The sequence below is a fragment of the Geotrypetes seraphini genome, chromosome 19, assembly GCF_902459505.1.
Source record: "Geotrypetes seraphini chromosome 19, aGeoSer1.1, whole genome shotgun sequence".
Taxonomy (NCBI): domain Eukaryota; kingdom Metazoa; phylum Chordata; class Amphibia; order Gymnophiona; family Dermophiidae; genus Geotrypetes; species Geotrypetes seraphini.
Window position 1 is genome coordinate 11,333,831 of NC_047102.1, and position 27,027 is coordinate 11,360,857.

General features: G+C 42.3%; 1 protein-coding gene across 4 annotated transcripts in view; it reads left to right on the forward strand.

Annotated features, from left to right (window-relative positions):
• Positions 1-389: 389 nt before the first annotated feature.
• The window catches only part of PRDM11 (PR/SET domain 11), an 85,968-nt gene continuing 59,330 nt past the window's right edge, over positions 390-27,027 (forward strand). For 2 of the 4 annotated variants that reach the window (XM_033928232.1, XM_033928235.1), the window contains exon 1: positions 396-485. The gene's annotated coding sequence lies outside the window, so the exon portion shown is untranslated. Of the gene's footprint in view, positions 486-26,551; positions 26,637-27,027 lie in introns of those variants that run through there. The other 2 variants (XM_033928234.1, XM_033928233.1) reach the window with 2 other exon arrangements.

The window sequence follows — 27,027 nt, forward strand, 5'->3', positions numbered from 1 at the left end:
TTTGCATCCTACAAGCCTAAATTTTTTTTTTAAAATACTTGAATAGGGCAGTGTATGCAAATCAAATTTATGCCTATTCATTGTGGATATCCTGACAACCTGACTGGCCGGGGGGGGGTCCCTTTTTACCAAACAAGGCTTGGACCCCCCCCCCTCGGCTGCCCTGTGCCCGACATAGTGGAGCAGCGCCCCTAAAACGACCCTCCCCGCGCCAGCCTCAGCCTCTAAAGCCCGCGCTTTCGCCCTGCGGCTTTGAATTGAACTGGGGAAAGGAACGCAACCGTCCCGGGCTAACGCCGACGTCACCCAGAGCGCGCGCGCATCGCCCGCAGCCCCGCCCCCGGGGAGGAGGCGCACGCCGCCGTCATCGCCTCGCGCGGCCCCAGGAGGGACGGGGCGCGTCATCGGGCCGCGCGGGCCGCTGGGGGGGAAGGAGGTGGCGTCATCGGCCCGCGCGGGTGAAGTGTCTTCTGGCTGGAGACAGGGTAAGAGACTGCTGGGGATGGGGGCGGGGAGCAGAGCGAGGCTGCTGGGGCTGGGAGGAGGAGGAGGAGGGGGGAAGGGGGGAGGTGGAGGGGGGGAAAGAGGGACCTCTGGGGAGGAGGGGGCTGGTGGGGGAGGGGCTTGGGAGGGTGAGTGAGTGAGGGGCTGCTTGGTGAGGGGTGGGGGTCGGGAAGGGACACCTCTCTGTGCAAAGCTCTAGGACTTTTGAAGAAGCAGCAGCAGGGCTGAGCAAATTCTGACCTCAAGGAGGGTGAACCTGATTTCTTCAGAAGTGGAGGGGAAGATTGATGTGCAAATTAAACTCCAGGAAAGGGTTCTGCAGGATGCTTTTGATTGCTTATGTTGGAAATACATTTTTTGAAGAGAGAGAGAGAAAAAAAAGATGCTGGTGGCTAAGGAGAATTGTGATGAATGAGTAACTTTAAAGCAGTTTCGAAGAGATGTGGAGCTGCGCTTGCTCCTGCGTGTTTACAAGTGAATTGAACTGCAATTTATTCATGCAAAACAAACAAACTGCAGCTTTTGGACCTCACAGTTGTTCTGTGATTTGCTCTTCCTACTTGGAAAAAGTGAGCTGGGACTTGGCCCCGGTTCTGGATTTAGACTGTTTGTCTTGCAAAAGACTCTCGTTGGTACCCTTTCTCGTTTATACAAAGCCATCCTTGAGCTCAGATCTGCGATCTAACACATAATATTGCTGGGGCTGCAAAATAAAGTGTTGCAAAGCATTAGAGTCGCCTTTAACACACATTTTTTTTTTTTACATAGTAGATATTATGAGTGTAATCATTAGAAGGCATTGATCTTAGATTTTCTGGAGGCTTCAGAGTTCTATTATCTGAATAAAGCTCTCAGCTGTACAGCTTCTTCATAGTGTTGGCAAGAGATGAAAATCTGATAAAGGCATCTGTTGTGGAGTCACAGTTGGAGGCCCATCATAAGGGGGAATTCAAATGTTATGTTAAATAATGCTAGAACAGGAAGAAACTCCCAAATAGATTAAGGGCAGAACTGAAAGAAGCCAAAGTTAACTGCTTTTCAGAATCTTTGGCTAGCAATAATAGAAAATGCATTCTTATTTAAAAAAAAAAAAAATAATGATGATAAATCTTTAGAAAACAAGTAAGGGAAGGCAAAACAGCAGTGCTGATGAAACACAGCATTTGTTGCTGGCACTCTTGCACTTGAACTTGGCCTAAGCTTGTTTTCCGTTCTCTTCCGTTGATATGATTTGCACCTTATATGGTTTTCTCTTGTGTTGGCTGGTTAGTTGGGAGCCTCCTTCTTCTTTTGATTGGACTGTTGTTTCTTATGTTTCCAGACTCTTTTGGTGATGGATCATTGTCTAGAACGATGTTCTTAACCTTTTTTGAGTCACCAACTCCTTTAAGAATCTGTTGAAAGCTATGGACCCCCCCCCCCCTTCCCCAGAAGTATTCACAAAAACACAAATTTGCATGTAATGAATATAATGTACTTTAATCATCAAAATTTGTCTCGTACACATATGACAAACACAAAGTATTATTAAACTTTGTAAACAATCTTTAAAAAAACACTCCTTTTTATGCAAAAATTACTGGCTGCTCATTATAATTATGAAATCCTCTTGTGTAAATAAAAAAAAGATCTACGTTTTCTACTACCATTGCTACAACTACATCTACTCTGTCATTATCTGCAAGAAAAATCAACAGTACCAGGCTGTATAGTGAATATAAATGTTAATTTTTATCTGACCCTCACTGACCCCCTAAAACCCACCCATGGACCCTAGGTTAAGAATTCCTAGTCTAGAGCTTCCATTTGTATGGAATTCTAGTGCCTGCAAACTCTCCTACAACTACTTCATCCTATAGCTTTGGAACCAACTCCCCCCTTCCCCCCAAATCAGATCACAGAACTCATTAATGACCTTCCGAAAGCTGTGAAGACCTTTCTCTTCAACTAAAGATCCAGCCGCAAACAATCCCCTCTAAACTCTTTCCCGCCAACAACCACTAGTTGGCGACTCTCTGGTCCAATCTACTGTAATACCTCCCTAGGAGTTTCCTATGAATGTCCCCACCCCAAGCTGTCCTTAAGTTACTGTACTGCATGGTATTGTATTGCCAAACGTACTGTCCAAATTAACCTTCTGTGAATGTTAGCTTGTAACCTTTGTTTTTCCGAGAATTTTTGTACTTTACTTGGTCCTTTGAGGAGTTAGAGAGAAGTGTGAAGAGGTTACATTATTTGTCAAACTGGCAAAAAGATAGGTCGGCAGGTTATCTGGGCAAATTCTTGTTCAGCCATTACAAACACTGTGCACACTTTCCCTGTGTTTAGAAATTGAAGACTTATTAGAGAAACAGTAGAGGTTTTATTTTTTTTTGGGGGGGGGGGCTGTTGAAATAGGGGTGTTGCATGCTTGCGAAGAACTGATATAGAAGTATTTATTGCAGGTTATTTCTATTCTTTGAAGAAAAGCGAACCTGTACAAATTGGCCTAGTTATAAGAAAGGGGATACGTGCTTGAATATTTAATTCTGGCCTAAAGAACTATAATCGGAGCAGATGTCCAAGTCCACTAGTCTTTGAGAACATGATCTCTCTAGGTAATGCATGTTACTAAAATACATGGCGAAATGGACTTTTATGTGTAGCGTAATCATTCATTTTAGAATAATAAACACGTAAACCTGCAATTGGAGGTCACCAGCCCCTTAGGTTTTCAGATATCCCTAATGAATATGCATGAAACAGCTTAGTATGCCTGACACCTCCATTATATGCAAATCTTTCTCATGCATATCCATTATGAATATCCTGAAAAATCTAAGGGGCAGGTGTGAGAATCGATAGTCTAAAATATCAGTGGATCGAAATGGGCACATTAATGTTTATGTTGTGGAATAGGACCATAACAGACACGTCTATCTAAGCCGTTTTAGAAACATAAACGTTTATTTTGCCCTGAAGCTGTGATGGAGTCTGGCTTTCCTTGCATGTTTGGTTTTGGTAGGAACATCAAGCCCAGAGAATGGCACGGTGACAAAATTCATCATCGTTCCCGTCCCCGCGGATAACCGCGGGAAACCATCTTCATGTCATTCTTTAAGGAGAGAGGAAAGAATGAGAGTATAATTGGGCACAACCACTGACCCGCAAGCTTTGCTTTGAAGAATGCTGGTGTAGAAGGACCGAGGTTGAAATAGACACTAGAAAATGACATGGGTTTATTTCCCCGCGGTTATCCGCGGGGACGGGAACGGTGATTAATTTTGTCACCGTGTCATTCTCTAATCAAGCCCTGGAGGATTAAAAAAGTGTCGCCTAATCCTTGTAGTGAAAAGCTGCACAAGAGGAGCAGTTTTCTAAATGCTGGACATCCCAAGTGATAAGTGTACCGTAAATCCCATCATCAGTCTGTTAGGATACAGACATTTAATTTCTTTCTTGAACTAGGGAATGGATCACATTCCCTTCACTACACACAAGCATCAAGCCACAAATGACTTATGGGAGTCGCCACAAATGGGGCAGTTGCCTTGGGACGGCTGGTACACACTGGCAATGGAGGGTTCGGTGACTTGCCCAAGGCCACAGAGAGCCTTTGAACGTGATCCTTCCAATTGAAATGGGGGAGATAAATGTTCACCACCAAAACACACCCCCTTGCCATTTGCAAATTCTTCTGTTCTAGATGAGTACATTCTGTCATTGTAAAACTGGAACTTAGATGTGCATGCAAGATAAACGTTTGCCTGCCAGCTTATATGCACCGCTTAAACGTGAATGACATTTTTTTTTTTTTAAGTAAGCACCGTAGCGACACGGTAAATGATGGCCAATATGGCTCATCCAGTCTACCCAGAAAGGTTGTTGGGATAGTACCTATCATGAGGTGCAGGTTACTTTAACCAAGTCCAAGTAAACAGGAAAAATTACTGTTTATATGTGCAACAAAAAAGACAAACTACTCCACCAGGCTATCGTCAAACGAAAACGTAAAAAAAGCGGAGCGGGTATATAATAATTCACAAAATTATTATGAATTCATTGTGCTTGCATTTAATCAAGATTTTAAATATGCAAAACCTAGGTTGGCATGAAGATTTCTCACAAATAGCTCAAACTTGATTGTACAAATCTTGGACAAAGGTGGTAGATTCAGGGGCAATGTTAGGAAATTCTACTTTACGGAGAGGGTGGTGGATGCCTGGAATGCGCTCCCGAGAGAGGTGGTGGAGAGTAAAACTGTGACTGAGTTCAAAGAAGCGTGGAATGAACACAGAGATCAAGAATCAGAAAATAATAGTAAATATTGAGCTAAGGCCAGCACTGGGCAGAATTGCACGGTCTCTGTATATGGCCGTTTGGTGGAGGATGGGCAGGGGAGAGCTTCAATGGTTGGGAGGGTGTAGATGGGCTGGAGTAAGTCTTAACAGAGATTTCGGCAGTTGGAACCCAAGCACAGTACCGGGTAAAGCTTTGGATTCTCGCCCAGAAATAGCTAAGAAGAAAAAAATAAAAATAATAATTTAAATTGAATCAGATTGGGCAGACTGGATGGACCATTCGGGTCTTTATCTGCCGTCATCTACTATGTTACTATGTATGTTACTCAGACACAACCTCTCCTATTCACAATAGGACAACAATGATCTATTCAATGGGTTTTGTCTTCTCAATCATCGGTTCACCACCCCCTCCGAATTGTGACTTAAGTGTGCAAAAAGAATACATCTACAAAACATTAAGATAAGCACTTTGCTTGTAAACTTGTAAGCAGATCAATACATTTCTGATCTCTGTATATACAGTATGTGCAACCAGCAGAAGCAGCAGATTTGCATTTTAATAAGTGTACGTGTAAATTCCACACTCCAGTAGACTTATCCCAGGAATGCCTGTTGTATACTTTTAAAGGTATATGTGGGATCGTTCCATAGGTATACTTCAAGCATTTCAAGCTGGTAGGCAACAATCTTGGTTAGGCAAATGTATTCAGCAAGCTATGTTATCGGAAATTAATTAAGACCACTTTGTTCGATAAGTTTATTACTTCGTGAGTTTTATTATTGAAATTCTATTTTACAAATATTTGTATTTTTTACTGTATTATTGTATTTCGCTGATTGTCCTTTTAGTATAAACCACCTAGAACTTTTGGTTATGGCGGTATAAAAGAATAAAGTTGTTATTATTATTATTAATATATGTATGTCATGGCAAATGTTAAAATTATGCATTTTGTATTAGTAATTATTTACCATTATATGCTATATGAAGAAAGCCTGTTTAAAATTATCCTCTTAACCGAGGAGATGAGTCGACCTTTTTGGTATTTTTGTTTTCTTTTGTTGAATTTGCCACATTGTGTAATATGCAGGGTACCCACAAAAACACTCCTTGATTTTAAAGGGTTGCAAACTCAACACTTATTGCAATATGTTTATAAATAAGATGACAGCAAATACAAGTCCCAAAAAAGCACGGTCAGCAAGATCTTACAGAGTCGCTTGCTCTTTCACCCTTATAAGCTGCAATTGGTGCAGAAGTTACAACCTTCAGACAATGCAACGCGACAAAATGACCAAGTGGCCCCCCCTGAGATCACCGGACATTACTGTGTGTGATTTTTTTCCTTTGGGGATACGTGAAATACAGAGTGTACGTACCTCCACTACCCGCAACTATTAATGATCTGCAGGAACGCATCACTGAAGCTATAAATGCGATCACGCTGGTTATGCTTTGCAGAGTCTGGTCCGAGCTTGATTATCGCATTGATGTTTGCCGAGTAACAGGTGGGGCGCACATCGAGTGTATGTAATTAACACCGTATGAGACTTTGAGTTGATGAAACTAGCCTCAAAGGTGAAAGAATATTGCAATAAATTTGGGTTTTGTAACCATTAAAAATCAAGGAGTGTTTTTGTGGGCACCCTGTATTTACCATTGTTATTTGAATGATATTGATAATACTGTATCAAATTTAGAAAAGTCATATTTGGTCTTTATCTCCAGAAAATGCATGTCACCCCCCTCCTGAAGACACGTACTGACTAAAGAGGTCTGGGCAGAGGGGATGTCGCAAACGAATGAAACGGTTTGATTTGAGCACGCGGAAGACTTTCTTCTGCAGAGCCGCTTTGAACAGTGACCGTTAATTCGAGCTGGAGCCTTTCAATGCCTATAATCTCGCAGACACGGGCCTGGTTTCCAATTTACTATTGATGTTTAGAGCAAAGGGGACATGAGAGCGTGATAGTCCCTATGCAGGCCTATGAGATTCAGACATAGGCCCTCTTTTCCAAAGGTGCGCTAAGCGTTTTAGCGTGGATTTAGCTAATGCGTCCATAGGATAACATGCACTTAGCATTTTGAGCTCGACTTGCTTCACTTATAATTAAGCGCACTTTAGTAAAAGAGGAGGAAAGGGTTAAATGCAAAAGAGATTCGGACAAAAGGCATGTTCCAGACACTCCCTTCTCCCTTTTGTTCTTGCCATTCCCCTTTTTCTTTTGATTAATGTAATCCCACCCAAATTTCCTTTTGTACCACATCTCGGCAGTAGCATCTTGTGATTTGTAAATTTCCGTTTCCCCGTTTTTGCTTAAATTTTAAATTTTGTATGATGTTAACCACTTTGGTAATTAAAGCGGGATATCAAGCCTCAAAAACTTGATTTAAGGCAAGGTTTTAATAAAAACCTTTTATTTTGGTGAGGCATTTGGGAATGATATACCTTTTATCAGAAATGACCCACATTTATTGAGGAAATTCGATTCGGTGGTGTGACTCCGGGGATTGTGGTGGTTAGGGGACATTCAGATATGATTTAAGATTGGATTGAATTTTTTTAAGGTAGATTATGTCTTTTTTTAAGACAAATGTGATATTATATTTAGTTGTATTCTTTGAGGTCTTTCTATCATTATCGGAGTTACTTTTAAAATAGAATTTGTACTGTAAACCACTTAGATTTGTTGTACGCTCAAGCGGTATAACCAGTTTAATAAAACATAAATCATATAAAAACTCTTTAGCGGCTTGCTTGCAGGAGTTCCAGACACTGAACTCTTCACATACACAAATGTATTTTATTCTTTCAAGTTGTTTAGTAAATTGAAATATATCCTATACAAATATAATTCATTTGAGATGCTTCATATAGGATTTTGTAAGATTTTGAACTCCTAAAAAATTAGTGGGAGAAAGAAAAGAGGAACATTTTAAAATGCACAGTCTGGTGTAGAAAGAAGAGAAGACGAGATCGATGCCAAAGTTAAACTTGGGTCACTGTGACCTAGTCAAGAACCAGTTAGTGTAGTATAGCATAAGAGTTGCTAAAATGTAATGAGAAGGTCTTTAGCAGCTGTCAAGAACAGCAGTATTTTCCAAAGTATTATCTGTGTTTGGGATGGGGCAAGGCAAGCTGCCAACCAGTTGGCTATTTGGGATATCCATAATGAATATTCATGCGATACATTTGTGTGCACGGCTTCCATTGTATGCAAATATAGCTCGTGAATATGTATTAGGGATGTCCTGAGAACCTGACTGGATGGTGGCTCTCCGGGATTGCAGTTTAACCGCCTTGGACAAAAGAGGAGGGTCTTGGATTTCCTAGGCAGCGAGACGTTCCATCTTTGGATGGAGGGAATAATCTGCCTTGTTTAATATACACGTTTTTGTTTTGTTTTTTGATTTATGTCTGGAAGAGTTGTTTTTATTTGTTTATTCAATTTTATCAATACAAACAAGCAATACATTACTTGTATTTCAGATTAACATAAATTATTAAAAAGAAAACTTATAAACCAATTCCACTTAAATCAGTGTTTTGGTTATTCATTTATACTTCCAATATATTTAGTCCACAATCTTTTAAAAGAGATTCTTAGCAAAGAAAATTAACAATAGAAACAATCTTATCCAACCTAGAAAGCGGCAATTATCTGCGGTGCTACAGCCATTCATGGCAGGTTATACATTCTCAGTCATAGGCACTACTTGCTTTTTGGATTCTATAAATCCTACTAGTTGTTTAGGTTCAAAAAACAAGTAATTCTTGTTCTGATAGGAGACAAAGCATTTTACAGGAAATTTCAATAGAAAATTTGCCCCCAAGGCAAGGACTCTTGGCCTTAATGCCAAGAATTCTTTCCTACGCCTCTGGGATCTTAAAGACATATCAGGAAATATTCGAACATTAGAACCTAAAAACTGATCATTGATATGACGAAAATACAAACGCAATATATATTCTCTATCACTTTCCAAAGCGAGAGTTATTAACAGGGTTTTCCTTTCCGTTATAACCTCCAAGGAGTTTTCCAGAAAAGTTGTTAAGTTCATATTTTCATTGTTGGTCCCTTGAATCTCATTAGGAGTGGAAACTTCCACAGGTCTCTTAATTTGAAAATAATTAGCTCTAACAATAGGTGGCAAACTTTCAATAGGAATAAGCAAAATTTCCTTGAAATACTTTCTTGCCATCTCCATTGGTGAAATTAAGGGACATTTTGGAAAATTTAGGAGTCTCAAGTTATTTTTCCTTAATTGGTTCTCGAAACTTTCCATTTTTCTAGCAATAAATGTTCTTTCTTTTACTAATTCCAAGTCCAATGTTTCCATTCCACAAATTCTTGACTCCTGTTTTTCTATTTTCTCATTTAAATCTTTAAGGGCCAAACCCTGTTGCTCCACTTTAGAGTGGATAGTCCCATAGTCAGTATTTAAAGTGGAAAAAGACATTTTGAGGTTAGCGTCCATAACTGAAATAGCCTGCCATAAAGCCTCCATATCAATTACCTTAGGCTTCTCCAACACCCCAAAAGTGATCTTACTTCCTCCCGAAGCTCCTCTCTCCTCTCCTGCAGTATGGCACGGCAAGGTCATGTTGAATGCTATTTTATGTTCACATCTTTTTTTTATTGTGGATTCAGAAGAAAACAATACAAACGGCAAAGACAATGGAACCAACAGCCAACAATACTGAATTTGTGTATAGAAGAGTAGATAACCCGCCGCTCACCCACCCAAACCCTTCCCAACCTACCAAATCCCAGAATGCAGACCCCTCCCCAGGAAAAAAGAATACAGAAGGCGACCAAAAGGTCTCAAACGCTCCAGAGGCCCATATTCTTGTGGCCACTGGGCAGCCAGACAAAGTATCCCCCCAGCAAAAGAACACATCCCACCCCCACCAAACAACAACGCCATTTTAAAGTAGTAGGCTTTTAATTGAGACTTAAAGGTCTTGAGAGATTTCTCAGATCTCAAGTATAATGGTAACGAGTTCCATAGTGTAAGGTGCCATGATGGAAAAGCTAGAATCCTGGTTAGAATCCAATATTTTTCTTGTTCTTTGATCTTCGGATGTGTTTGTTACATTGTGCCTATCATCTACATTTGTATTATACATCCTTCGATTTTGTTGTATGTCTTTTTTGCTTTATTGTAAAACTCAATAAAACTTTTGAACTGAAAAAAAACCCCAAAAACATCGGTCTGAAAGATAGACAGACAATGTTGTGTGGAAGAGTGATGATCCCTTTTTGGTGAGTAGGGAATCAAGTAAATTAGACAAAAAATGAGGGGAGACCAGAAGACTGAATCTGGAAGGTAAAAATATTATATTTGAATGGTATTCTATAAACAATCGGAAGCATATGTTCAGATTTGAGCAGAGGCGTAATATGGTCATATTTTGAATGATAATAAAGAAGACGGAGTGGAGTATTGTGTATAAGTTGAAGACGGCAAAGTTGGTACTGGGGGAAGCCCAATCAATAAGAGAATTACAATAATCCAACCTAGAAATAAACATAGAGTGTAACAGGATCTGAACTGCATTGCGACTTAAGAACGGCTGGACAGTGCAAACCTGACATAGTTTTAAGAACGAGGAAGAAACAACACTAGAAATGTGAGAGTGAAAGGAAAGCGCAGTATCTAAAGTTACGCCAAGAATCTTAATGGATGAGGAATACAACAGAGGGGTACCGAGGTAAAACGGGGAAGGACAGATGTGGTTTCGATGGAAGAAAAAAATCATGGTAGATGTGTTTTGTGAATTTATTTCTAATCTATTTAAGGTTAACCAGTCTGCAACTTCGTCTAGTTTTTGAGAGATCAAGGGATAGTCATCGGAGCAGATGGAATTGAATGGATAGAGTAACTGAATCACCCTATCCAATAGTGGATGGAACCAATGATAGCTTGCATTAAAGTCACAATAGCTACAAGCACTGGAGGTAACCTTTCCCCACATCAAATGATACACTAGAATGGTGGCTTAAGTTAAACAATTGAGGCATTAAACATAAGGAGGAGGAATTCATTCATGTATAGTCTATCCACTATTGGATAGGGCGATTAGTCGGCGACATTGTTTTGTGTAGAGCAGCGTAAATGAAAAATGTAAAACCAAGGGACTGAAGCAGTAATGTTAAAGGAACAAGGAAAATGTTGAAAAGTTTAGGGCCAAGAACTCCATCCTCCTAGTTTATTTATTGATTTATTACTTGGGAAAGTTGGTAAAGGTTGGGGTGCTGTGTGACCAGCCTAAATAATTTCTTAGCTATATTTGTCATTTAAATATCTAGAGATTGTGACGCTATGGACTCCTTTTACAAAGGTGCGTTAGGGCCTTAACGCATGGAATAGTGCACGCGCTAGCTGCTACCGCCTCCTCTTGAGCAGGCGGTAGTTTTTCAGCTAGCGCACGCTAATCCAGTGCATGCGCTAAAAACACTAGGGCAAACATAGTGGTTTAAATAATTGATTTACACTTCCCCCTCCCCATTCGCGGTTTCAGTAATCGCGGTTTCACATTTTCGCAATTTTTTGGGGAGGGGAAAAAAAGAAAAAAAAAACATCGTTAAGTCTTCCCCCCCATCGGCATCCCGGCCTTACCTGGTGGTCTAGCGGGCTTTCGGGGCAGGAGCGATCTTCCTACGCTCCTGCCCCGTGCAGATCGCCATTAGGAAATAGCTGTAGGGAGTTCCCATCGTAGTCTCGAGAGACTACGGGAACTCACAGCAGCCATTTCCTAATGGAACTGGGGGTGTGGCCATGGGTCCAGATTTTTCTTCGGGAAAATCTAGTAACTCTACCTAAAGGAATTGGCTGCCGAGTAATTTTCTACTTCAGTCAGCTTCAGGGCTGATGTAAGTAATTGGACCTTAGATGAAGAGATGTTTTTGGCCATTTATAATAGTATTTAAAGAAAAGGGGGTCTAAATTTCTTTATACCACAAGCTTGAAATAGGTATGTGTTTGCTGCTTTAAACTGGGTGCCCAGTCCATAAAGTTACATTCCACCTGGGTAAACTGGGTAAATATCAGTTTATCTGGGTTGAAGGGCTTTCTGAAAATTGGCCAGCCTCAACTATGTAAAAATACATTGTAAAGGTTCACAATGCATAAGCCTTTAGCTAATTTAGGAAACTGCATGTTCAAGTTTCTATTCAGAGCACCGGAGGAAATACCAGACAGAGTGTTTGCATGTTTAATTTGAAAATACAGTAAAGTGAATACTCAAAGGCACGTTTCAAAGTGAAAGTTTGCTCTAGGGAAGTCCATTCGTTAGTGCAAATTCAGCTAGTTTTCCTTAAAAATTTAACCCCTTTCTACAAAGCCACGCTAGCTGCCCCAAAGCCCGTAGAGATTGAAAGGGTTTTGCGGCATTTGCCACGCGGCAGCTGCTAGCACCGCTTTGTAGTGAACACAAGATGTCATTACATTAGTTTCTTTCATTACGCCAATACCTTGCGGTTCTAGGCGGATTACAAAAGGATGAGATTTTGGTCATATCCAGAAGATTGCAGGGAAGTTATTGGTTGGAACATTTACAGTCTGGTGATGGAGTGAGGTTATTGGGTTGTTTCAGGAGTTTGTCTTGATGTATTTCTTGAATAACCTGGTTTTTATTTCCCTCCTGAAGGTTTTGTAGTTTGGCGCTGAGATCAGTAAATTGGAGATGTGGCTGTCTAGTAGTCCGTCGTGTATTTTTTTACGCTGAATGCCTTTGATCGGGGGTTGGGGGGGGGATGTCTGAGTTCTCCTTGGTCTGGAAGAGTTGTTCCGAGTTAGGCGAGTGTTAGGTAGGATGATCCATTGCCATGTAGGGTTTTGAAGAGCAAGCAGTAGAATTTAAAAAGCATTTGTGCTTGTACAGCCAGCCAGTGTGTATCATGGTAGGCGGCGGTGATGTGGTCGTACTTCTTCAGTGAGTAGATATTTCTGAGTGCTGTATTTTGCACTGTTTGTAATTGTTTTATCATGGTGGTTATTATGATTTCACCCAGCTACTATACTCGTTTGTACTATCCCGCTTAGATTACTGCAGCGCTCTACTAGTGGGCTTACCAGCAAAAAATACTCTCCCGTCTACAAGGTGTGCAAAACGCCGCAATCCGACTCCTAAAAAACTTGGACTTCCGCAACCATGTCACCCCTGCACTAACATCCATGCACTGGCTGCCTATCCAAAAAGATGCGCCTTCAAAGCCTTAGTGCTAGCTTTCAAGACTTTCCACAAAATGACACCAAACTACAAAATTACATCCCCAATAGATCACTGAGATCCCAAACTGGAAAAACGGCTGGTCGTGCCATCAGGCTGCTCACTCGCGTCTGAGACAGCCTGAAGACGCTCATATTCTCATTACATACCCAGAATGTGGCACATCATCCCCCCCCCCCCCATCCATTAGATCACTAGACAATCTTTGGAACTTCAGAAAAGCCGTGAAAACCTTAGTCTTCATAAACCCAGCTCCTTGAAGACCCACGTCTATACCCCGGACGGATGGGATTCCAAAGACATCACCTAATATACCAAACGGAATCTCGCTAAAACTCGCACGCCACCGCAAATATAACCTGAATTCCTACCACATTCTCTGACAACAAAGATGCACCCACCTGCAGAGAGAGCCATTTCACCTCCAAGTATATCTACACTGAAAATGCTGCAATTTAAACCACCCTATGTCCACTAAGTCTGTATTTGTAAGTCTAAATGCTACGTCTATACTGTAATCGCTGTAATCTAAACCCCTTTTGTCCATGCTGTAAAGTCTGTGTCTCGCTAAAATTTGTCGTACCCATACTATGAATGTACTCCTGTAACCCGTTCTGGCTCCTTTAGGAGGACGGACTAAATAAATAATGTCGTTCTACAAATTAACATACCAGAAAATGCAAAAAAGAAATAAAAAATAATAATTAAAATGATTGAGAACAAAATTAGAAAATCAGGGGGACAATTCCCCCCAAAGATTGCTACTAGAAATGTATTTTCATTTTGAAAACTGCTATAAAAACTACAGGTAAAAAGTTTCTGCAAACTTTGCAGCAATGTGGCCGCTTGTGCTTCTGCCGCTTTGGTTTCTTCTTGATCACGGGTGCGGATTTCGTTACCCGCTTCTTAGGAGTTGCTTCTGCTACTAAGAAGGCAACAGAGTGTGCCAGAAATATTCACATGGCAACAACCGAAGCGTTATATTGGGTCAAACAAAGCTTTGGACGGACAGCGGTTTCGCAGCGCTCGGGAATTAGGTTTGTTCATTACCAGCGTTGAACTGCCGGCATTACTGCTGTTGCTTCCCCAAGGAATACCCCCCAGAGAAAGAAAGCCGTTTCATCCTAAAATGCATGCATATCTATTCAGCAGAATGTATGACTGGAAGAACTTGGGCGTTCGTCGTGAGAAAGATAGCATAAATAGCTCCCTCGGGGATAGCGTAATGTTGGTAATAACACTTGGGAAATTAAGCAACTGCTCCTAGAGCCCTGAGCTTTATTGAGAAACATTACCTAGAAAGCAGCAGTGTGACTCACCTGAGGTTACACCTACAGACAGGATTCCTGCTCCTTAATGAGGCTAAATATTTATTTTAGTTTTTATATTTATTTTAGTTTTTATTTCTTCCATTTGTGCTTCGAACAAGCTCTAGGCGACATTACAGAGGAAGGGGTTAGAAGAGGGTAGGGAGGACAATGAAGGGCAGGAAGGAGAGGAGAGAAGCATGTCGAATATTTCATAGAAATTCCTAACTTTACTATGTGAATGATATCTAAACGAATTAAAGGAATATATACAAAAGGAATAGAAGGGAGGAACTGTCAAACAATAGAATTCAGGGAAATTCAATTAATTAAAAAAAAAAAAAAATAGGGGTAAAAACAATGGAATAAAATTTTTTTAAAAAAATCAAATAAGTCTGACAGAAGTCCAATTTCCTGAAGCAGCTCTGTTGCCCCAGCATATTTTAAATAATCCCAACGGCAAAAGTCCAGACGGGACAGATATCAGCTCGGGCTTTCCAGCTGCTGCAGCCCTGACTCATCGCTTCCAGGCGGAAGATGCACAGAAATAGAACAATCCAGCGCCGGGCCGCACTGCTCTCGGTGGGCGGCGGATGCTCACGGGCAGCTCCCGAAGAATACAGCACTCTGCCTCCATCGGACAACCGGGAAGAGGAGTCCACGGCACGGTCCCACTCCACGGATCCGGAGACACCACCAGCTCCTCTCCCGGAGATTCAAGAACATAAGAGTTGCCGCTGCTGGGTCAGACCACTGGTCCGTCGTGCCCAGCAGTCTGCTCCCGCAGCAGCCCTTAGGTCAAAGACCAGTGCCCTGAGTCTAGCCTTACCTGCGTACGCTCTGGTCCAGCAGGAACTTGAATAACTTTGTCTTGAATCCCTGGAGAGTGTTTTCCTCCTATAACAGCCTCCGGAAGAGCGTTCCAGGTTTCTCTGAGCGTTCCAGATCACTCTCTGGGTGAAGAAGAACTTCCTTATGTTTGTACGGAATCGATCCCCCATTGAACTGAAGCTGGTTCCAGTCCCTACTGCCACACACATCACATAAGTTCAGGAAAACCTCTACAGATCCAGAGAGAATGTTAGTGGAACGTATGTGGTCTCCAGCTGCCATGGCAAAGCCTTAAATCAGGGATCCTCATTTTTAAACGGGGGCCAGTTCACTGTTGGGGGACGGACTGTGGTTTGAGAAAAATAACCCCCATGAATGAATTCCTATGCACATTGCACATATCTTACTTGCTAATAGCGCTGGAGCAGCTAAAAACCAACATATGGTCCTAGGGGATCACAGCCAAGCACTCTAAAACACCTGCAGAAAGAAGTAGATGGTAACTACTGAGAAAAGCTATTGGAGTGCCAGAATGAGGTTTGGAATTCACAAAAAGAGCCGAAACAGCATACTGAAGTTTGGAACGCTCAGTGAAGTACCACCAAACCCCTGCAATAAAGTAGCCCAAATATCCAGCAACTCACGAATGTCAAAAGTTTCCCGCCAGCCGTACCGAACTTCCAAGAACCCCTCCCAGCGGCAGCAGGGCTGCGCACGCCAGCCCATGCGCTGAGCGGATGGGGCACGCGGCATGGAAGCGTGACGTCGGCGCTGTGGGTCTGGCCGTCCAACTCGCATGAGGGGGTTACTGGCGGCGCGCAGTGGGGAGCGGTGAGAACTGCAGAGCGCTATAGTGAGACAGCCACAATGGAGCAAATCCGCAATGGTTAGGAACATGAGCAGTAAACTTTCGCGCGGAGGCCGGGTAAATGATCTTGGAGGGGCCGTAGTTTGAAGACCCCCCTGCCTGAAATGTTTGGCTCAAGTAAGTGGCAAGGTGGAACCAAAATATGTATTGGCAAAGCAGTACCTTTTCCCTTGGCGTTATATTTTTGTGCAGAATTACCAATAAAACAGCGGTTGACGCAGCTATCCTGGAGAGCTTTATTGCTAAAAGTAAAGCCTTGCTCAGGCCTCTTTCAGTAGTAAAGTGAGTGCCTTATTGCTGTGTCTTCCCTCTTTATTAAAGCCTCATCCTGCTAATGGAAGGCCTTGCCCTCTGGGGTCCTGTTCCTTTCACAGATAGGCCCTGGAAATGCCTTATCATTGTCGGATATGCTAAAAATGGCAGAGAAAATGTTGACGTTACAAAAAGCAAATATGCAATTTATTTATAGAATTTGGAAAACATTTAGCTACAGTCGAGCCACACACAAAAGGACTGAATTCTTGTGTCTGTTACCATATGTCCATTATTGAACAGTTCAATGGTTTGATCGTTTAACCCCCTTTTTAGGAAGCCACATTAGCATTTATTATCGCCGGCCGCAGTGGTAAAAATTCAGATGCTCATAGAATTCCTATGAGCGTAAGAATTTTTACCACCGCAGCCGGCGATAAAAAACACTAATGCTGCTTCATAAAAGGAGTGGGGGGTGGAGGAGAGTTTAGTTAGAATGATTAGTTTTCAGGAGTTTTTGTGTTTGCTTTTGGAGCAGCTAAAAGCACCCCCAGCCAAGCCTTCATAGCACTTTTCACTTTCCTATATCACGTTTCACCCAAGGAAGCTTCTGCTATCATCAGTCAAGTGTCTGGGACTCCTCTGCTTCTGATTCATGTGCATTCATAGGAGCCAGCTCTTTGGGTAAATGATCACTCCCAGTCAATTCCCTCTAAGCTGCGTGGTTGCGCACCTTCTGACAAGGCCCCTCGGCTGTTCTGGGTCGCTGCACAGCCTGCCCACCAGAGACACTGTTCTTTCTGCTTTCTCAAATCAGCACTAACAACAAAAACAAAATACACTCTGCAAGTCCGCATTGTACCTAACTTCGGCTGCTGGCCCTACCCCCTCCAGAGTCACTTCTTCTTCCGGGGCAGAGCCAGCAGCTACGGGCAGCCCTGCAACAATTGCATTTTGTTTTGCCACTGCTGCTGATTTGGAGAAACAGCAACTACAGCGGTGGAGATATCAAGGAAGGAACCAGATGCTGGATGGAAGTAGGGAAGTGGGGTACATTGGATGGAAGGTGGGAAGAATAGAGTACACATGCTGGAAGGAAATAGGGAAGACAAGGGGGGCATATATTGAAAGGAAGTGAGGCACATAAGGGGTATATTGGATGGAAATGTGGAGGGCAGTGATGGCACATTGGAAGTAAGTGGGGAGGACAGGAGGATGCATGTTGGAATGAAGTGGGGAGGATAAGGGGCATATTGGATGGAAGTAGAGAGGACAAAAGGGCACATGCTTGAAGGAAGTGCAGAGGATAGAGAGGTATATGCTGGAAGGATGTGGGGAGGAGAGAGAGGGCACATGCTGAATGGAAGTGGGGAGGAGAGAGGGGTAGATGATGGATGGAACAGAGGAGGAGAGAGAGTGTAAATGTTGAATGGAAATGGGGAGGACAGGGGCACATGCTGGATGAAAGTGGGGAGGAGAGGGAGCAGATGGATAGAAATGGAGAGAAGAGAAGGGGCAGATGAAGGATGGATGTGGGGAGGAGAGAGGGGCAAATGCTTAATAGAAATAGGACAGGGGCAGATGCTGGAAGGAAGCAGGGCTGAAAGAGGGGGAGAGAGGGCATATGCCAGATGGGGGGGAAGAGGATATAATTAGAGAATAAGAGGACGTGAAATAGGAGGCAAGATGTAGGTAGACACAATAAATAAAATAGGGAAATTGAGGATTGGATAGTAAAAAAATAACATAAATCTGGAGAGAGGCAGAAAATTGAAGAAAGCTGAAAGGAAATGGAAGAGAGAAAACTGACAAATGGGCAGGAAATCTTGACAAGATGCGGAAAGCATGCTGAAACTGAACTGAAAAAAGTAAATAGCCAGACAACAAAGGTAGAAAAAATAATTTTATATTTTGTTTAAGATAAAGTAGTGTAGTAGCTGTATTAATAAATGGTAATTGGAAATAAGGTGCTATCTTCTTACTGGATTAATTTTAATATCTTTTGACTAACTTTAGAGACCAAAACCTCCTTCCTCAGGTCAGAACAGGATACTGTAATAGAGGTATACTGTCCTCACCTGAGTGAATGGTTTTGGCTTCTGAAACCTAATTGAAAAATATATTTAGTCCAATAAAATGGTATCATTTTCAATTTTTTGTTTTATTTGGAATATGCCAGTTTTGGGAAATTTACATCTGCTATCTTAATATTTTGCACATTATAAGTGGACACGCATTGCTTTCTCTTTAGTGTTGTAGTGTTTTGAAGAGTCCGGCTTCTTAGGTTTGTGTTCTGCTTGTGTGAAAGAGCTGTGGTTTTCTGTTATCAACAGCCTAATTGATCTGTTCTAATCTGGTTTATTTAGATTTCCAATAGGTTTATTTTTGCTCACTTCAACTCAGTTCTTTGCTCGGATCAAGTCAGTCCTTAGAGGAGAAGTTTGTATTGTGTTTGGCACCCTCCAGTTATTTTGAAATGTTGGCGTCCGTCCTTGCATGTGCACTAAATCGCTGCCCCGCATCACATTCAGTGGTGTAGAAAGCACAACGGGGGCGAGAGAGATGAAGGTTTTGCCTGCTTTTCAAGTAGCAGTTAGGCGTTTTGTAAAGAAAGCTTCCCCTGACTCTTGTCCTTCTAAAGTCCTTGTGCACACATGCGCTTTATCTTTATCCTGGCTCTTGATCCTATCTGGTTTTTATTCTCTTCTTTGTACAGCTTCTGGGTTATCTTCTGAGCTCTTGACTGTAGAGCTCCTTCTTGATGTGTGGTCTTCTCAATCCATTTACAGCCAGTGATGCAGTGTAGCATTCTGCATGTCTAAGATAGTTCAATATTGGGGTTTCTGGTCTGGTTTTGAATTGTTGTTTCCTCTTGCCCTCCACGATCAAGTTAGGTTTTTAGAGTTCCATTACTTTTAATGGTTGTTCCCTAAGGTTCTATTCTGGCTCTTGTTATTGGCGATGTTTTGTTTAACTCCTAGCTTTCACCCCCTCATTTCTTTCCAGGAAAGCTTGAGGAACAACAGATAAGATGCAAACGAATTTAGTTTTCTTTCTTGTCTTCTACCTTCTCTTTTTTCTTTTGTTTCATTTATTTGGCCAGGCTTAGAACATACATTTTCATTGGTAACAAGGGGACTTTACTTTTGGTGGGGGGGAAAATCTGTGCAAAAAAGTTGAGAATTGTGCATATTTCTGCATACTTTTATTTGTAATTTTTTATTGTGCGCGCAAAATTCCTTCATTATAAGGGCTGGCATCTTCCGCCAGGCATGAAATAATCTACACCTACTGATTTTCCACCATAGGAATTTCCCATGACTCCCACCCCATTCTCGTGGCATATCCACATCCACCTTTTTCCAGGGTCCCTCCTCCCAGTACTCCATCGGCATTAATCTAGACCCCCCCACACACACACACACACACACTCCCTGCCTCCTTCCTTGCCCACTTAGCGCTCTAGCATGTTAAGAGGAGGAGCTGCACAGTCCACATTGGGCTGCTTCCTGCTCCTAGTTTCATAGGCCCATACAACTGCGTGGCTTATAGGAACCGCCAGGAACCAAGGTAGCAGAGGAAGAAGTCTGACTTATGGTTGTGCAGATGATGTTTGTGAGCAAAGTGATGTGTGCGGGAAAGAAATTATAGCTACGTAATGCAGGGTTCTATGCTAGAAGTCACAGGCCAGGAAAAGGATCTAGGTGTCATTGTTGAAGATATGTTGAAGCCTTCAGCTTAGTTTGTGAGAATGTTATAATGCCTTTGTATTGCTCTATGGTGCTGCTACACCTTGAAAACTGTGTGCAATTCTGGTCACTGCATTTCAAGAAAGATTCAGCAGAATTAGAAATGAGAATGGTATGGATGGAACGACTACCCTATGAGGAAGGTCTAAACAGTGGTCTCAAACTCATGGCCTGGTAGCCACATGTGGCCTGCCAGGTACTATTTTGAGGCCCTCGGTATGTTTATCCTAATCACAAAAGTAAACTAAAACAGTTTCTTGATCATATGTCTTTTTTTTATCTATAAATGACAATATTATTATTAAGACTTAGCCAAAAGGAAAGATTTATCAACTTTAAAGAGTTCTTACCTCAGGCAAAATTGTCATTTCTTTAATGAGACATTAACTGTTTTTTTCTGAGGCCCTCCAAGTACCTACAAATCCAAAATGTTGCCCTGCAAAGGGTTTGAGTTGGAGACCACTGGGCTAAAGTGACTAGGGCTCTTCATCCTGGAGAAGAGATGGCTCAGGAGAGATATAACAGAAGTCTATAAATTACTGAGTGGAGTGGGTAGATGTGAGCCTCTTGTTTACTCTTATGGGGCTGGGGACATGTATTGAAGCTATTAAGTAGTAGAGTTAGACCAAATGGGAGAAAATATATCTTTACTCAACATATAATTAAACTCTGGATTTGTTGCCGGAGAATGTGGTGAAGGCAGTTCACAGGGTTTAAAAAAGAGTTGGATAACTTCCTAAAAGAAAAGTCCCTAAGCCATTATTAAGATGGAAGTACTCTTTGGGTTTTTGCCAGGTACTTGTGACCTGGGTTGGCCACTGTTGGAAACAGGATACTAGACTTGATGGACCTTCGGCCTGTCTCAGTATGGATGTTTAGTGAGATCTTGCGAATTGGTTGCAAATCTGAGGTCTCGCCTGAAAGATAGGTCAAAATAGTACATGTCCTGTATTACCATTTACACAGATTGAAAGCATTAGTGAACAAAGATAAAAGGAGAGGAACATAATACTGTAGATCAGGGCTGCCCAAGTCCAGTCCTCGAGATCTACTGGCAGGCCAGGTTTTCTGGATATCCACATTGAACATGCATGAGAGAGATTTGCATACCAAGAAGGCAGTGCAGGAAAATCTCTCTCATGCATATTCATTGTGGATATCCAGAAAACCTGGCCTGCCAGTAGATCTCGAAGACCGGACTTGGGCAGCCCTTCTGTAGATAGATTTTATCTTTGGCTTAGGTAAATTTTGACTGTTGAAAAATCTATACTGGCTACCTTTTCAGCTGCAAAACTTTGTGGTTCTCACAATTTTTAAATGGTTTAACTACAGCTTCAACGAAATGATAATATTATAGTTATTTTTCTTATGTACTTTAGTTTTAATTAGCTCTTCCTTCTCCTATGTTTTCTGCTGTGAACTCTAGTCTTAATTATATGTGAACCGGAGTTGAGCCCCACTGGGAGATTAGATTTTAGATTAATTTTGAAATAGCATGCCTAATTTTTAAGACCTTTATATGGAAAGAATTCACTTTTTCTTTTTCAATTACTTCTCTTTTCTGTTAGATCTCACAATCTTCAAGCGATCACTTTGTCAAATTTGGGTTTTCCGCTCATGATGGTTGTTTGATATAGACATTTGGTTTTCTTTTTTTAAAGACCTTGTTTTTGAGGGGTTTAAGATCTGGTTTTCCTGTCTGCTTTCTAAGAGGCAAAGCTGGAAGAAGAAGACAAACACATCTGCTACAGTCTGTGCCTGTGTGTTCCAGATGGTGATACCGACTGCTTGGCGTTCTGGAAACCTGCTATTCTGGTTACACCAGCATGTCGTTCTTTTGGCAGGGAGCGATTCCTAGTTAGTTTTAGATGAGGAAAGCAAATGATTTACTAAATACAAATAAAGATGTGTCTTTTGTAACCTTAATAATAGGCAAGATTCTTTTTCTGTATGTTTCAGTTCAGATCATAGGTTTTGTGTAGTAAGATTGTTCTATTATTATTGAACACTATCGTGTTATAAATGTACTTCATCTTGAGCTGTTGTGAAACGGTGGGTTAGAAATCAAATGAAATGGCTGTAACCTTTCTGTAACTGTTTATATTTATGTCTTAAAGAATTTTACTTACATAAGAACATAAGAACTGCCATCTCCGGATCAGACCCATGGTCCATCGAGTCCGGCGATCCGCACACGCGGAGGCCCAGTCAGGTATACACCTGATGTAGTTTTAGTCACCCATATCCCTCTATGCCTCTCATAAGGAGATGTGTATCTAATTTGCCTTTGAATCCCAGCACAGTGGATTCCTTAATAACCTCCTTTGGGAGAGCATTCCAGGCGTCTACCACTCGCTGCGTAAAACAGTACTTCCTGACATTTGTCCTGGACTTGTCCCCCCTTAGCTTCAAACCATGTCCTCTTGTCCGTGTCGCGTTGGACAATGTAAATAATTTATTTTCCTGCTCTATTTTATCGATGCCTTTCAGCATTTTGAACGTCTCGATCATGTCCCCTCGCAGCCTCCTCTTCTCAAGGGAGAACAGTCCCAGTTTCTTGAGTCGTTCCTCATATTCCAAGTTCTCCATACCTCTTATTAACTTCGTTGCTCGTCTCTGCACCCTCTCCAACAGTTTTATATCCTTCTTTAGGTTGGGAGACCAATGTTGGACACAGTATTCCAAGTGTGGTCTGACCATTGCTCTATAAAGCGGCATTATGACTTTCTCCGATCTACTCGTGATTCCTTTCTTTATCATGCCTAACATTCTGTTTGCTTTCTTTGCCGCTGCCGCGCATTGTGCCGACGGCTTCAGGGTCCTATCTATCAGTACACCCAGGTCCTTTTCTTGTTCGCTCTTACCCAGAGTTGCGCCTGACATTCTATACTCGTATTCCTTATTCTTACTACCTAAATGCATTACTTTGCATTTCTCCACGTTGAACTTCATCTGCCATTGCTCTGCCCATTTCTCTAACTGATACAAGTCGCTTTGGAGTTCCTCGCTATCCTCCTGCGATCTGATTGCCCGGCATAGCTTTGTGTCGTCTGCAAACTTAATGATCTCACTGGATATTCCGTCTTCCAGGTCATTGATATAAATATTAAATAGGATTGGCCCAAGCACTGAGCCCTGGGGCACACCACTAGTCACTTTCTCCCAGTCTGAGAACTTCCCATTTATGCCCACTCTCTGCTTTCTGTTTTCCAACCATTTGCCTATCCACCTTTGTATATCTCCCTCTATTCCATGGCTTTGTAGTTTCCTGAGAAGCCTTTCATGTGGAACTTTGTCGAATGCTTTCTGGAAGTCCAAATATATTATGTCCACCGGCATTCCACTATCAATTTGCTTGTTCACGGTCTCGAAAAATTGAAGTAAATTCGTTAAACATGATTTCCCTTTCCTGAACCCATGTTGACTGGGTTTCATCAAGTCGTGTGTATCTAGGTGCCGGACTATGCTATCCTTGATCAGTGCTTCAATCATCTTTCCAGGGACAGACGTAAGACTCACAGGTCTGTAGTTGCCCGGTTCCCCTCTCGATCCTTTTTTGAAAATTGGCGTGACATTCGCTATCTTCCAGTCCTCTGGTATCTGTCCAGTTCTGATTGTCAGATTGGCAAGTTTTTGCAATAGCTCTCCGATTTCAACCTTCAATTCCTTTAAAACTCTCGGGTGAATTCCATCCGGTCCAGGGGATTTGTCACTTTTAAGTTTGTCGATCTGGTAGTATATCTGGTCCAACTCCACTTCAACTGTGGTGAGGCTGTCTTCTATTACTCCACTAAACACTTTCACTGCTTCTGGTATTTTAGCGGTATCCTCCTCCGTAAAGACGGACGCAAAGAAGGAATTTAGTTTGTCAGCAATTTGTTTATCTTCCTTGATGTACCCTTTTCTTCCCTGGTCGTCCAGGGGTCCCACCGCCTCTTTTGCGGGTTTTTTCCCTTTCACGTATCTAAAGAAGGGTTTGAAGTTTTTGGCTTCTTGCGCTATTTTTTCCTCATAGTCCTTTTTGGCATCCCTCACCGCCTTGTGACATTTCTTTTGATCATCTTTATGTATTTTCCATGCTTCGATTGTTTTCATGTGTTTCCATTTTTTGAAAGAGTCCACAATGAATATGTATGAGAAGGATTTGCATGCACTGCCTCCTTGAGATGCAAATCTATCTCATGCATATTCATTGTGGATATCCTGAAAACTGACCTGCCTGTGGTTCTTGAGGACTGGAATTGCCTACTCCTACCATAGAGCAATGCAAGGACATTATAACATTTTCTTTTTTTGTTTTCCATTCCTTTCCTGATATTTCCTAACATTCTGTTTGCTTTCTTAGCCGCCGCTACACTTTGAGCTGAGGGATGACGCCTAAGTCCTTTTCCTGGGCAATGACTCCTAAATTGGACCACAGCATCACATAGTAACATAGTAGATGACGGCAGATAAAGATCCAAATGGTCCATCCAATCTACCCAACCATAAATTTATTTTTTTTCTTCTTAGCTATTTCTGGGCAAGGGTCCAAAGCTCTGCCCGGTATTATGCTTAGGTTCCAACTACTGAAGTCTCCGTCAAAGCTCACTCCAGCCCATCTACACCCTCCCAGCCCTTGAAGCCCTCCCCAGCCCATTCTCCACCAAACGGCCATATACAGACACAGACCGTGCCAGTCGGCCCAGTTCTGGCCTTAGTTCTTCAATATTTACTATTATTTTCTGATTCTCGATCCTCTGTGTTCATCCCCCGCTTTTTTGAACTGTTTGGGTTCCTCTATCTCACATGAAACTTGGCATGTGAAAAATAATTGGTAAAAAGAGCTATTGAGTTCAAAAGTGGGCCAAATCAGAACAGGCATTTCAAAGAAATAAGCCCCCCCCCCCAACCCCTCCCCCCCCACAAAAAATGGTGCAATGTATTTCTGTGGGGAAAGGAGTTCCAGCCAGAAGATCTGGAAGAGTCTGAGGTCCAAGGCTGAAGGGATGTGGTGAGTGACTAGCAGAGAGACCAGTAAATGGTACCAGGAGCTGTCAGAAGACTCCCTAGGAAGCAGCCTGATAGACCCTGAGAATATTGGCCAAAGATGACTGGCAAGTGACTGGCCGGGGCCAGAGGCAACTGGAAAATGGTACCGGAAGCTGCGAGAAGACCTAGAGGGCCAATAAAGGGTCAGGGAGGACCCGTAGATGACCAGGAAATGCCTGGAATGTGTCTTAGAAGTGTATGAATGATGTGTGTGCTATGTTATTGTTTTAGCAGTCAAATAACATATAGTAGAAATATAAACAATGCAAACGCATGCACTGTAACGTGCCAGATACTAAACAATGCTAAGAGCACCTTTCATGTCCACTCCTTGAATATCAGCAAGCAATCAATATGTGTATGTGTAAATATAAATGGAATTCATCTTGAGCAGAGGTCAAAGTTGTAGGGGCTTTATGGTTTTTGAGCAATTGTGTAGCGCAGTGGTTGAAGCTACAGCCTCAGCACCCTGGGGTTGTAGGTTCAAACCCCGCGCTGCTCCTTGTGACCCTGGGCAAGTCACTTAATCCTCTATAGCCCCAGGTACGTTAGATAGATTGTGAGCCCACCGGGACAGATAGGGAAAATGCTTGAGTACCTGATTGTAAAACCGCTTAGATAACCTTGATAGGCGGTATATAAAATCCTAATAAAACTTCAAACTTCATGATGCCAGGAGGGAATTGGCAGACCTACGTACAATGCGAATCTCTTTAATATTCATTCTTGTCTCATCTCTCACCAGCACGGCTGACAGAATGGATTTACCAGACCACATGAGGGCTGTGTTTTGTAATATGTTTGCTGCTGTTGACCCCACTGGAAAATGATTATTCATAGCTGTGAGCAGTGGCTTGTTTTGGTACCTGTGAATGTCAGCTGCCGCCCACTTGTAACTTTTTGATTTAGCGAATCGTTATCTATTTAGTTTGGAATTAAATGAACTGGTTTATTGTTTGCTCGCTTTTTAAAATGTAGGGCACAGGATTATCAAGCCAATAAATATGTCTCTGCCCACTTCTTGAAAGTATTTTGATAGCTATAGTAACGGGGAATTTGATTTTGTGAGATCTGAGAAGCTCAGTGCAGCTATTAAAGGATAATTCTGAAGATGGAAAGAAATGAAACCTGATAAGGTCTCAGGAAATGGCAATACCAGCTAGATGCTTCAAAATATCTACCTATTTACGTCCTGTCTCAGATTACAGGAACGAATGTATTGATTCTTTTCATAAACCATTTTCCAGGTTGCTGATCCTTCTTTTCCGAGCCCGCTGCTCTTTTCAGGGCCCAATGCCAGGGGACACTATTATCTGGTACAGATGAGGAAGGGAGAAGCTACCAGGTTCCTGCTTGCCTGGGAGGACTGAACGTTGTGGTTTAAAGCAGTGTCGGTGCGTCTTGGCCCCATTTGACTTTCTGGTCCTGCCCCACTGCCATCCATTTACAGTCCTGCTACTCCACTCGGGGCCCGGCACCAGCAGCAGGTCACCATTGAAGGGGCAAGCCAAAGGGGGAGTGCCCCTTTTCGAGCCCCTTCCTGCGCTCCAGAAGTTCATTCGTTCTGATTGAAGGTACAGGTTTTCTTCCTGAATGACCCAACCCTAATGGGACAGTTCTGTATCATTATGCCTATTATGCACCTGTGTTTCACCTATTCTGTAAAGCAGCGTATCACAAACTGTGTGTTGAGGCACACTAGTGTGCCTCCTGAGATTTCAGGTGTGCCGCGGCACACTGGGGAGGAGGAGAGGCGCCGGCTGACTCCCTGCAGGACCAGTTAAGGGCTATCTCCGCCCAGGTTCCACTCTGGATTGCTTTGTCTGTAACTGTACAGTGCCGTGACGGTCAGAGGCAGTATTCAACAAAAGTACCTGCCTCTCAATATTGGCGGATGGCCAGGTCAACCGGGCAGGCGCTTGGTTAAACCCTTTTGTAGATCAGGCTCTAAGGCCCTGATTCTGT